At 40.2% G+C, this 11,460-nt stretch overlaps 1 long non-coding RNA gene across 2 annotated transcripts in view; it reads right to left on the bottom strand.

Moving 5' to 3' along the window:
- Positions 1-6,883: 6,883 nt before the first annotated feature.
- The window catches only part of LOC309818576, a 40,005-nt gene continuing 35,428 nt past the window's right edge, over positions 6,884-11,460 (bottom strand). The window contains exons 4-5 of one of the 2 annotated variants that reach the window (XR_014296357.1): positions 7,831-7,890; positions 6,884-7,276 (exon numbers count right to left, since the gene is read on the bottom strand). This is a non-coding gene — a long non-coding RNA (uncharacterized lncRNA). Of the gene's footprint in view, positions 7,277-7,830; positions 8,210-11,460 lie in introns of both variants that reach the window. The other variant, XR_014296358.1, reaches the window with a different exon arrangement.

The following is an 11,460-nucleotide window of genomic DNA, read 5'->3' as shown; positions in this document are numbered from 1 at the left end:
TCTGAATCCCTCTTTAGCAATTTCATACTTAAGGGAATGAATGTCAGAATTAGGGTATTGGGCTTCCCTGGTGGCACAGTGGTTGAGAATCTGCCTGCCAATGCAGGGGGACACGGGTTCGAGCCCTGGTCTGGGAGGATCCCGCATGCCGCGGAGCAGCTAGGCCCATGAGCCACAACTACTGAGCCTGCGCGTCTGGAGCCTGTGCTCCGCAGCAAGAGAGGCCGCGATAGTGAGAGGCCCGCGCACTGCAATGAAGAGCGGCCCCCGCTCGCCGCAACTAGAGAAAGCCCTCGCACAGAAACGAAGACCCAACACAGCTATAAATAAATAAATTTATATATTAAAAAAAAAAAGAATTAGGGTACTAATCTTTAAGTTTTGGTTACTGGTTACTAAATACCCTTTCCTGAATATTTAATATATACTCTAAAAGGCTAAACCATTCTATGATCCTTAGCTGTTAACAATCAAACTTTCCTTAAAATGCTTTATGAAGACAAAATTAAAACCAATGAACTTCATAGAAATCATCACAAGCTGTTAAAACATTCTAATACAATTTGCTGTATAATTTATAACAGAAAAATAATCCACTCTGTTAAACTGGTACATTGCTAAATGCAGCAGTCACTCTGAAAACTGGGTTTCGGCAAATTATTTTTGCTGAAATCCAGTGACTCAGAGATAAAAATATTAAAACATAAAATAACATGGCCCCTGCCCTCATGGAGCTTACAAATGAGAGAGACAGGCATGAATCAAGGAATCCCATTTCCCAGGTTAATGATAACATGAGGGCATATCCTGGGGAACTGGCCTCATTAGGCAGGCCAGGTCTGGAAGGAGAAAATTAACTAGGCGAAGCTGGGGGATATCGGCCTTCCCGGAAGAGAGAAAAGCACGTGCAAGGCCCAGGCCTACCGCGTGGATACATAAGAGGCCCCTACAACTGTCGAATGAATGAAAGATCTGTTGTTCGGGACTTCAGATTCGCTGAGCCCTCCCTCAGAAAACGATCCTCCTTGAAGCCTAGGGGTCCCTTGACCTGCCTCCTGCAGAGTGCCTGGGAGGCCTGCCCAGCTAAGACCAGCAGAGGGACAGGTGCTTCCTCTCACCCACACAGGGACAGCTCCTCTGCCCCTGTCCCACCCTCGGTCCTGTCTCAAAGTTTTCCTAGAACAAGTTTTCCTTGTTGAAGGAGAACAGGAAACTTTCTGGCAGTAGCTGAAGGCATTGTCAGCCGTCACCAGCTCTCCGAAGACAGCATTCCTGGAGAATGTTATTAATAAGCTTCATCCTAAATAAGCCCACAGAACTTCAGCTCTCAGAGCACTTGCCTACATTTCAGACTTGTTTTCTTAGAATTTACTTCTCTGATGAGGAACACGAGAATCTCTTTGGTTGTGGTCTAAAATTCAGAGCCCAGGAACTCACCCTAAACCCACAGAATCAGAATTTTAGGGGAAAGGATCTGGGCCTATTCATTTTAACACCACCTCCCACCCACCCAGGTAATTTTACATCCTAAAATTTGCGAACCACTAGTATAAATGCTGAATAAATAAAACTTGAGGAAAATATTGTGGCAGGGTTTATCAGATGGGTTTTTACCTTTTTCTTTGAGTAAATGTTCGGTTTTTCTCTCACCTTTGTGTTGGAAATTTTGTATTGGATGAAGGGCATCGCTGTTCTTTCTACCCTAATGCCAAGCAGAAGGTTTCTCCAGGAGCTCTGTGATCGCTCCATGTATCAGCATGGATTTGCCTTGCAAACACTGGGGCTTGGGGTATCTGGGCCTTGGTGTATCCCAGGCTGACAGCCACAGCTCCCGGGGGGGCTAGGGGATCATCTCTTTCACACCTAAGCCCACCTCCCTGGTGTAAACCCATTTCCATGCTCAGCTGTGTGACAGCACCTTCCCTACAAGTGGAGAGAAACGTTTGTGTCTTTACTCGGCCTCCTTTCATTTCCTAACTGCGCCCCAAACCGCCCATACCATATAGAATTAGGTAGAAATGGGATTTTCAGTAAATTATTTTCGGTTGAAGATGGGTGTTTTTGCTGGACACACAGAGCATCATTGTCTAGAGGCCCTAGAGTAAGGTTTGCTCTGGGTAAGTTCCCACAAAAGTGTACAAATATCCCCTGAGTTCAACTGTTCCATGGGAAGTTCACTGAGGAGAGGGGGTGAAGAAAACTGTGAAGCTGGAAAAAAGGAAGGAGAAGGATTAAGACCTCAGATTATGGATGTAAACAGACCTGAGTCCTGCTTCTGCTCTTTCCCAGAATCGTAGTATAACTGGGAAAGACATCTAACCGCTCAGCGCAGTTCCCTCCCAGTGATGTGTGGGTAATAATAGCTTCTCCCTCATGTCTGGTTGTGAGGCTCAAATGAGACAACATTTATAAAATCCTCAGTACATCTCCTGGCATACAACCCTCAAAAAATGTCAGCTTTTATAATTTTTTAAAATAAACTATTTCTGCTTGATAACCTGAACGGCAAATAGGCATCTAGGAAAGAGGCCAGGGTTGATTAGAGTTTATCTTTAACCAGACAAGGGGACAAAGTGAGAAATCCCATGATGTCACCCACACTGCACACAACTTTTTTGCCATTTTGTTGGAATCTGGTCATTTCTCAAGGAATGAGGCACTACAGAAGCACAATGGACTTTCTGTGTGTGTACCTGAAAGGTTTTGGACTCTACGTTTGGAACTCTTTGCCATCATGATGGATCAATGACCAGAATCCTCTTGGTAAAAGTTATTCACTCGAGATATTTATTGAATACTCACAACGCGTAAGGCACTAGAATCGGTTCAGACTGGATCCTACTTTCAAGATGCCTACAGTCAAGCAGGGGTGATGAAATGTATATAAACAACTGAGAGGTAGAAAGACAAATTGCTTTCATAGTTCAGTAGAGGGAGAGATTCCTTCTCAGTAGGACAGCAGAGAAAGCTTCATGGAGGAGAGAGCATTCGACCTAGGCCTTGAACGAGGAAAAGGAATTGGACAACCAGATTCAGGAGTGAGGAGATCCCCAAAGAGAAGGCCCACCCCCAGTAAAAGCGGGATGTAGGAGAACAGATATGGAAAACGGGGAGTCATCTAGTTTGAGTGAACTACAATGAGGCCCTCTTTGTTGAAGTTTCCCAAGGAAACTAGGAGTTTCCTTGGGAAACAGGAAAAGAAACTTGCTTTCTTAATGTAGACACTTAAAACAGGAAGCATCCCCTACATAGGTATTCTACTCAATTTTTGAAAGAGAAAGGTTATTTCTTGGTAAATATTCCAGGTGAAAATATTGTCATTAGATTTTTATGGCAATGATATAAAACCTCCAATGATGCAGAGACTAACAGTTCAACATTCAACAGATTTTCACTATTTGTGCCATCCTTTTTTTTCTTTCTTTTTTAAACTAACTATAAAGACCCCTGTTTACCTCTCAGGATGCGGTGAAGATTTGTTAGTTGATCACAATGACAGGAAATAGCTTATGAAAAGAATTATCCAGCAGTGCGCTCAGCGGTCTCCCAGATCTGGCTCTTGCTTTAACAGTGTTTGGACAAAACAGACCTAGGTGTGCCCCTTGCTCCAGACTCTGACCACCCTCCAACCTTTTTTCCAGTTGCAACCTTCGGAATCAGCCATCAGCTATCCTAGGCCACCGGGACCAGACAACACTGTTTTTTGAGTTTAGCTCCTTATTACTGATCAACCATAAGCTCCCAGATCATCAGAATTATTCCACCGATGTGGAGGCGAAAGTCAACCACCCGGTTAACATGCACCTGTGGGGCCTCCCACACCTACCTCTCTCTGGGCATCTATTTCCACCTCGACGATGTGGCCCTGGAGGGCGTGGGCCATCGTTTCCACGAATTGGCCAAGGAGAAGCGCAAGGGCGCCAAGCGTCTCTTGAAAATGCAAAACCAGGGCTGCGGAGGTGCAGAAGCCACCTCAAGAAGAGTGGGGTAAAACCCAGGACGCTGTGGAAGCCGGCATTCTCAGGGAGAAGAACCTGAACCCGCCCCTTTGGATCTGCATGCCCTGGGCTCTGTCCACGCAGAGCCCCAACTCTATGACTTCCTGGAGAGCCGCTTCCTAGAAGAGCAGGTGAAACTCATCAAGAAGATGAGCGACCACGTGATCAACCTCCGCAGGCTGGCTGGTGCCCAGGCGGGGCTGGTCGAGTATCTCTTCGAAAGGCTCACCCTCAAGCACGACTAGGAGCCTGCGAGGCCTAGTCGCCTTTGAGGAGCCCCTCTGGTGTCAGGGCTTCTCCCTGAAGCCCCGCTCCTCAGCCACCAGGCAGCTTTTTAACCACCCTGGGGCCCTCGCCCAAGTCTTGGAGCAAATGGAAACAATTAAGCTTTTTGCAGAAAAAAAAAGAAAAATTATCCAGGTGATCCCCATGACCAGAGCATTTTTAATGACAGTTAATATGAAAAAGCAGTTGACATTTCTCTCTCTCTGTTCTAACATACCAATATCTTTACTTACACAGTTATTTATATAACACTTGCCTGTACCACACAAAGATAGGAATGAAATCTTACCCTTAGTCTACCGCATTCTCCTTCTTTGGAAAGTCTCAGGAGGAACATTTCAGGAAGGAATAATTAGAAAAATGTTATAACTCACATTCTTGGGTTTACTATGAATCATTTCAAATGGTAAAACTCTAATTGTGACTTCTTATTGTTCCATCGGTTAAAAAAAAATCATGAGCTAAAATAGGACAGAAATCATGTACAATTCTTTCTGGGCAGTGGCTATGCAGTTTGTTAAAGTTCTTAGGCATGAGCATTGGGCAAAGGCAGTAATACAATGACCCGGCACCCTCCCTGGGGCTTGTTGTGGGGGAGTGTAGCAAACAAGCCTTGTTTGTAGAGTGACAGAGGACTGCTATCTGCTTGCTATGCGAGAACATCATTTACCCAGATTAGACTAACAGTAACGAATTGGGGCTGTTTCCAACTCTGCAGTGTCACAGGCTGGATTTAACAGATGAGCTGTGTCATTTGCTAATGAGTTGCCTTCATTAGAGCGTTTGGCAGAGGAATTTTGGGTGTCACTCGATGGTCTGAATAAAAAGTTGCATGCGCTTAGGTCTTAGGTAAAAAAATAATTAGGATAGACTGTTCTTTCATTTCGCTAAAAAATAATCCTAAAACATAATTTTAAAGCCTAAAAAAAGTTCTTGAGCTAGAAAAGTTGCCTAGGAAAAAATAAAATGCTTGCAACAAGATATTATGTAGAATACGTATAATTAGAGTATGCCAGTAAAATGTGTGAAGGACGGTAATGAGAAGAAAGGACTTAAAAGTGTGGGAAGAGAACATGTAAGAGACCTGCTAAAGTAGTTACCTCTGGTCAGAGAACTTTGTATGGTGGTCAGTGGGTGAAAGGAAATTTCTTTTTTGACTGTTTGAATAGTTAGCCTTTAAACGACTATATAGTACCTTAAAATATTTTAAAAAATAACTTTCAACATGTTAATCAAGCATTCTTAGTATCTGTAGTGTTTGCTTTATTATTATTATTATTATTCACTCTGAGCTTACCGCAAATCAATTTTTTCATGTTGTTGGATTACAAATAAGCGAAAAAAATAAATACATAAAACCCCATGCGAAAGCAGTTGGGATGGGGAGTGCTGAGGGAGATTAAAACAAAGCACTTCATTGCTCTGACTTTTACTCATTCCTTTCTTATATTCTACATTCTAAACCTCATAGAATCTCTCTGCAGACTTCATAATTTCAGTTTTACCCAACTCATCCACCTTATAATTATGAATATATGGACATAATTAACTGAATCACTTTGAGAGAAGAAAAAAAATACCCTAGTTAAGGCTAATTGGATGAATCATGAATGCCTGGAAGAATGCATTTCAATAAGGTGAAAAACTTTGGATAAAAATTTAATGAAGTTTCCGATTGCATTTGACCACAGAGAACATTGATAAACATTCATTCCATGCAGATTATTAAATTGTATTGATTTAGAAACTCAAAGTCGCAAAAACGCCATTGCCTCCAGAGGAGACCTGATTGCACTTATATGTCACATTCATAAAAAACATGATGCACTAATTGGGAGTCTCCCGCCATCTGCACACTGCTTCCAGGCGCACATGAAATGATCAATGGGAAAGCAGGGTCAGTCCAGGCAGACTGTGAGTGAAATTAAAATAATAAAATGTCTAAACATTTAACTGCAAATAGGAAATCTTTATACCCACCCACACCCTATTCTGTAGCATAAAGCTAAGGCACAATTATTCATATACCTCAAGTAATTTGCAGGCTCCATACAAAATCTCATTTAAAATAAGAAATTGCTATTTCTGCACATTTATTCTACCAAATGCCAGCTAATTGCTGCAATGGCCATTATAAAGAATAATTTTCGCTTAGTGAAAAAAAAAAAGGAATGAAGAGAACATTTTCTGGTTTTGTTCCACTGCGAAGGCTCTATTCAGTGAATACTGAATGCACAGCGTTTCACTGCTACATTTATTATGCTGAGAGGTCAAGTATTACACAGCATCTTGTATTACGCTTTGCATGCTAAGTATTTCACTTCACAAATTGACCCTCCGGTGTACTTACTACATAATGCTTTAAAAACCCAGCTAAAACGCAGGACAATTAGCAATACTTTCACTCCCGGTTAACAATGGGAACACCAATGTAGGTGATTGCATTTACAGTGTAGCTTTCTTCACAAAACATTTTTGACACATTAAGGTACTTTGGAATTGTGCAGTACCAGTCCTCTCTTGTGAATGGCTTTCCAGCATTTGCAGAGAGAAACAGTTACTGTATGTTAACGCTTAATTGAAAAGAATTCAGCCACGGCCTATGAAGCACCAATTAGGGTGATATTATATCATAAAAAGCTGTAATATCCATTTTCAGACTTGTGCATCAGCCAATACAAAGTAGGACACAATTAAAAAGGTATACAGTTTAAACTCTTGAAACTGTTAAATTTAATTAGGAGTTCAGTATGGGGGGAAAAAAGTGGGGGCATGGTACAGAGAAAAGGAAGTTTGATGCAGAGCTGGAGGACCCGAACACGCTAGACACACAGGAGGACCACGGAAGATGGTCTTTCCTATTTAAAACACCTTTCGTTTGTAAGTAGAAGGTCTTTGCTTTGCCCCAGCGACCAGTTTCTGAGGTCCGATGAATATTCATGCTGGTCATCAGGAAGTGCTGCTTTCCAGTAATTCTGGTGTCTTGCCGATGCCTGCGAGGGAGAGAGGCAAAACCCGCTCTGGGCCAGGGAAGTGGAAACACGGTATTGATGGTCTCTTGCCCACACAGATCAAACACAATTAAAAGGGAGTTAACCGCATTGCTTTTCACGAAGAAAGTCACAGATAATTGTGAAATAAAACGGACATGGCCAGATTGGTATAAGTGTCTTGGCAGGCTTGGCTCCAAATGTAATGTTTAAATACAGGAACCTGCATGAAATCCCACTTTGAGGTGACAGCCGGCAGGTAATTATCAGTAAAACAACATTATCAAAGTTCTCGTGCATAGCATGTTTGACTGACTGGAGTGCTTCTCCTTACAAATCCCACTAATATCCATTTCAATCTGCTTTAATATGTTCACAAGCTGGGGCTTATTCTGAATTCCACTGGGTAAATGAGGACAGCACACTGAACTTGCATCCTATACATATTTCTTTCATTTATAGTGGGTTCCAGAGTAATTTTTAAAGGGAACTGCTAACATCCGGAATCCAAAAAAATTCCTCCCCTGTAACTAGAATGAAAATAGAAAGCAGCTCACTTATCTATTTATTCCATTTGAAGCTATACAACAGGTCTCTGAAAATGGTCTTTATTATGTCTGAAAAAGAAAAAAGTTATTTTAATAATTTATCAGTGATAATGCAATTTTCTAAGGTTTCAAGGTGTTGAAATGAAAAGTTAATTTATTATTTTTTTAAGTTTGCGTTTGAAAAATACAAGTGAAAAAGTCCTCATCTCTGATTTGAGAGGGTCTCTCTTCAATCCACGAAGTTACTCCAGGCCTTTTTGAAGTTCCACCTCTTTCCCGTCCAACAAATAAGCAGACCTGAAGTGACATTTTATTGATGAGATAAGTTTGGGATGATCTAAAACTAGATATTCCATGTTCTCTTCTTTCTCAACCAGCTCTTCATGACCTTTAAAAAATCAGCAAACAGAAAAGAGGTGTCTCATTAGAAATTCAAGGATACCTCCCCCTCCCAAACCCACTGTCAGTCCCAGATAATTCAGAAGACACAGTAGTGGATACTGGAGCAATATCTGATACTCACCTTGGTTTCTAATGCTTTGAATTAAATTAAGACATTAATAAAATAGTGATAGGTGTTGTGGAAGTCTGCAGTAAGGTGACATTAAATTGTACTAGCTAGTTTTGCTTTATTGGTTGTACATGTAACAAGAGACATATTTTTACTAGAAGATACTGCCTTTGAAAGCTGGGTCAGTCAGCAGATTCTAAGGTAGTACTGGTATGAAGATGTTTTCTCTTTTAATGAAAATGGAACCGAAATGATGAATGTGATTAACATAAGAGGAGTTTTAAGGGATATGATAATGCTCAAGCAATTGCATAGCAATTATACACCGAACAATCTAGATTCTAGACCTTTCTATCCAGCCCATCTTCTGTGTTAGATCCCCCTTCCTAAGTGAACAAGACTGGGAGGTTCAGTTTGTTTTACTGACAATTCAGTAGTTTGTTGTATTAAGATTCTTCTGAGATGACAAGAGATTTTACAAATGTTTTCCTAAGTTCATTTCTGACTAATGGTATTTCTGAAATTCTCACCTTCTGAGGGGGCTGAAAGAATTAATCATCCCATGTGGTCTGGAACTGATTTGATGATGAAGATTGCTGCTGAGGTATTGAAGATCTATTTTTATTTTTTTCTTCAGGAAGAGAAATGTCTCTTCCTCCACTAATCAGTTCTATCAAAAAGATACCAAATGGTTTAGGCATCTGTACCTCATTTTTCCTTTCATTGTAGTGTTTTATCTTCTTTGTACCCAGAGTTCACTCCGCCCTACTGCTCAAGAAATAATCAAATTTTCATTCACTATAAATACCCATCGATACTATAGAAGTAGTAGAAGAAGTAGAACTATACCAGTTAACTTGGAGACATCTTCCTGAGGCATTTCCCAGTGAAAGGGGTATATAATATGATCTATTTTTCAAAAAACATGGCCCCCAAAACCCATTCATGGGAATTTATATATATTATTGTGTACATATATATGCTTACACAGGATTATATGAACATAGATTAAAAATATGCAAAGATAGAAGCTAGTTTGATTACAAGGATTGTGGTACAGGTGGGGGTAGAAGGAAAAGAGATGAGGAGGGAGGAAGTTTGCAAAAGGAGACTCAAGGAAGCTGCTGAACCTGGTTGCAGCCTAGAAATTTTAGTAATAATACAGGAATCTTGCTGTAGCTACTAAGTGACTGCTTTTCTTTAATTGCAGACTTTGTTACCTCTGCAGACCATTTTCAGCCTCTTGTCAACCATATTGGAAACAGAGATACCTTAAAACAGTTATTTTTAAAAATTGTTAAAAAACTATTTTCAAAAATTTGAAGCTTCCATTCTTAAGTGCAGATATTTAGGTGTCTCTCAAGGTTGCCCAACATTTCAAAGTAGTGTAGATGCCAGAAAAGGAACTCAGAGATTTCTGATTTCCATCACTTAGCCCTTACTATTGGCCTAAACTTCCACAGCCCAAGTGGTGAGATGGAGGGAACACATGACTGAGACTAGTGTCAGCTCCTCAAGCATAGCTTAGTGACCTGAGGCCACTTTCTCTCCCTACAGCCTGGTGTTCTCATGTATTCTCTAATATATGACCTCAGAAAAGCATATTCTTGTACTTAATAGCACTTCTAAAAATTTGTAGTTATATTCTTACATGTTTGATTATTTGTTTAATTGACTGTGTCCTCCACTAAAACAATCTCTATACAGATAGGACAATATATATTACCCCAACACCCAGCATAGTAGCTGACACATTTCATAAAAATTTACTGATTTAATTGTTGAGTGAACACATAAAATGAGGAAAGTGATCTCAAGGTATCTCCCCAACTTTTATAGTGTATGATCCTCTAAATGCAAGAGACTTTGATTTTTAAAATTAGGCCATAACTCTGTCATTCTGTCCAAACATCACCTAGTAGATTAAGTGCCTAAGTGAGCTTGGCTCTGTCCTGCACAGTTGCTCTGAAAAAAAAGAAAAAATTAGACCTATTCACCATAGACCGAATCTCTGTCGGGGTCTGCAAGATGCCATTTTATCCACAGCTTTGCATCTTAGCAGAACTACAATTCATACAAGATAGATATTTGTTGTGTGTCCTAAAAAATCTTCAGCCTCCCTTGCTATTTTGTTTCTGGATCTTAAAATCCTAACAGTAATCAAAGAATTACTAGAAGGAAGGAATTCATAGAAGGAAGAGGACTTAGAATTGTCTAGTTTGGTGATTTTCAAACTACATTTTAGCAGTGAGACCCTATTTTTCAAAAAGAAATTGTCTACAGAAACTCAGTATTTCTATGTGTTAATTTATATCTATGTAAATAGATATGCATTTTGGAATGAAGGAAGAGAGAGAGAGAGAAAGAAAGAGAGAGAGAGAAAGGAAGGAAGGAAAAGAGGAAGGAAGGGAAAAAAATGCTCTGTCCAGGTTGAAGTGAGAGAGGGAACTGCAGAGCCCTCCCCTGCAGCTTTGCCTCCACCTTCACGTTTGGGCTGCTGTTCCACGACCCTCTCTGCCCTCTCCACCTGCCCTGCTGGTCCATAGTGACCCTTAGGTACCATTAAGACCAGACGTTACAAATAGTTTGAAAGTCACCAGTTTGAACGAACATCTCCTTTTAACAAATAAGGAAACTAAGACTTGATGACCAAGTCACATTCCTCTTTAGTGTTCCAGATCCTTCCTTCTAAAAGTAAACCCATTTTTTTGTTTGTTAGTAGGTTACTCTGTATAGTTTTCTCCAAGATAATTTTAAATGACTCGAGATCATCATTGCTCAGCATGTTCTTCCTTTACTTAAACCACCATAATTTAATTTTACTCATATAATTTTTAGTTCAATGAAACAATTTTTGAAAATATAAAAACCTCATACACACTGCTTTCCTGTTACAAAAATATAAAATTTGTTTTAAAATAAAAAATAATATTGACCATTATAATCACAAGTCTAAATTTGTCTCATGTTTATTATGAAGATACAGAGAATGAAAAGAATTAACATTGTCAAATGAAACAAAGATCCCCTTATCCAAATGGAGAGGATGTAGATATGGTTCCTTAACATAAAGCAAAAGCAATGTCTACCAAAGCACAGACGTGAAGTTATTGATCTGGAATTGGCAC

This window comes from Grampus griseus (genome assembly GCF_964374135.1).
Source record: "Grampus griseus genome assembly, chromosome: 2".
NCBI lineage: Eukaryota > Metazoa > Chordata > Mammalia > Artiodactyla > Delphinidae > Grampus > Grampus griseus.
This window is presented reverse-complemented; position numbering and strand designations above follow the sequence as displayed.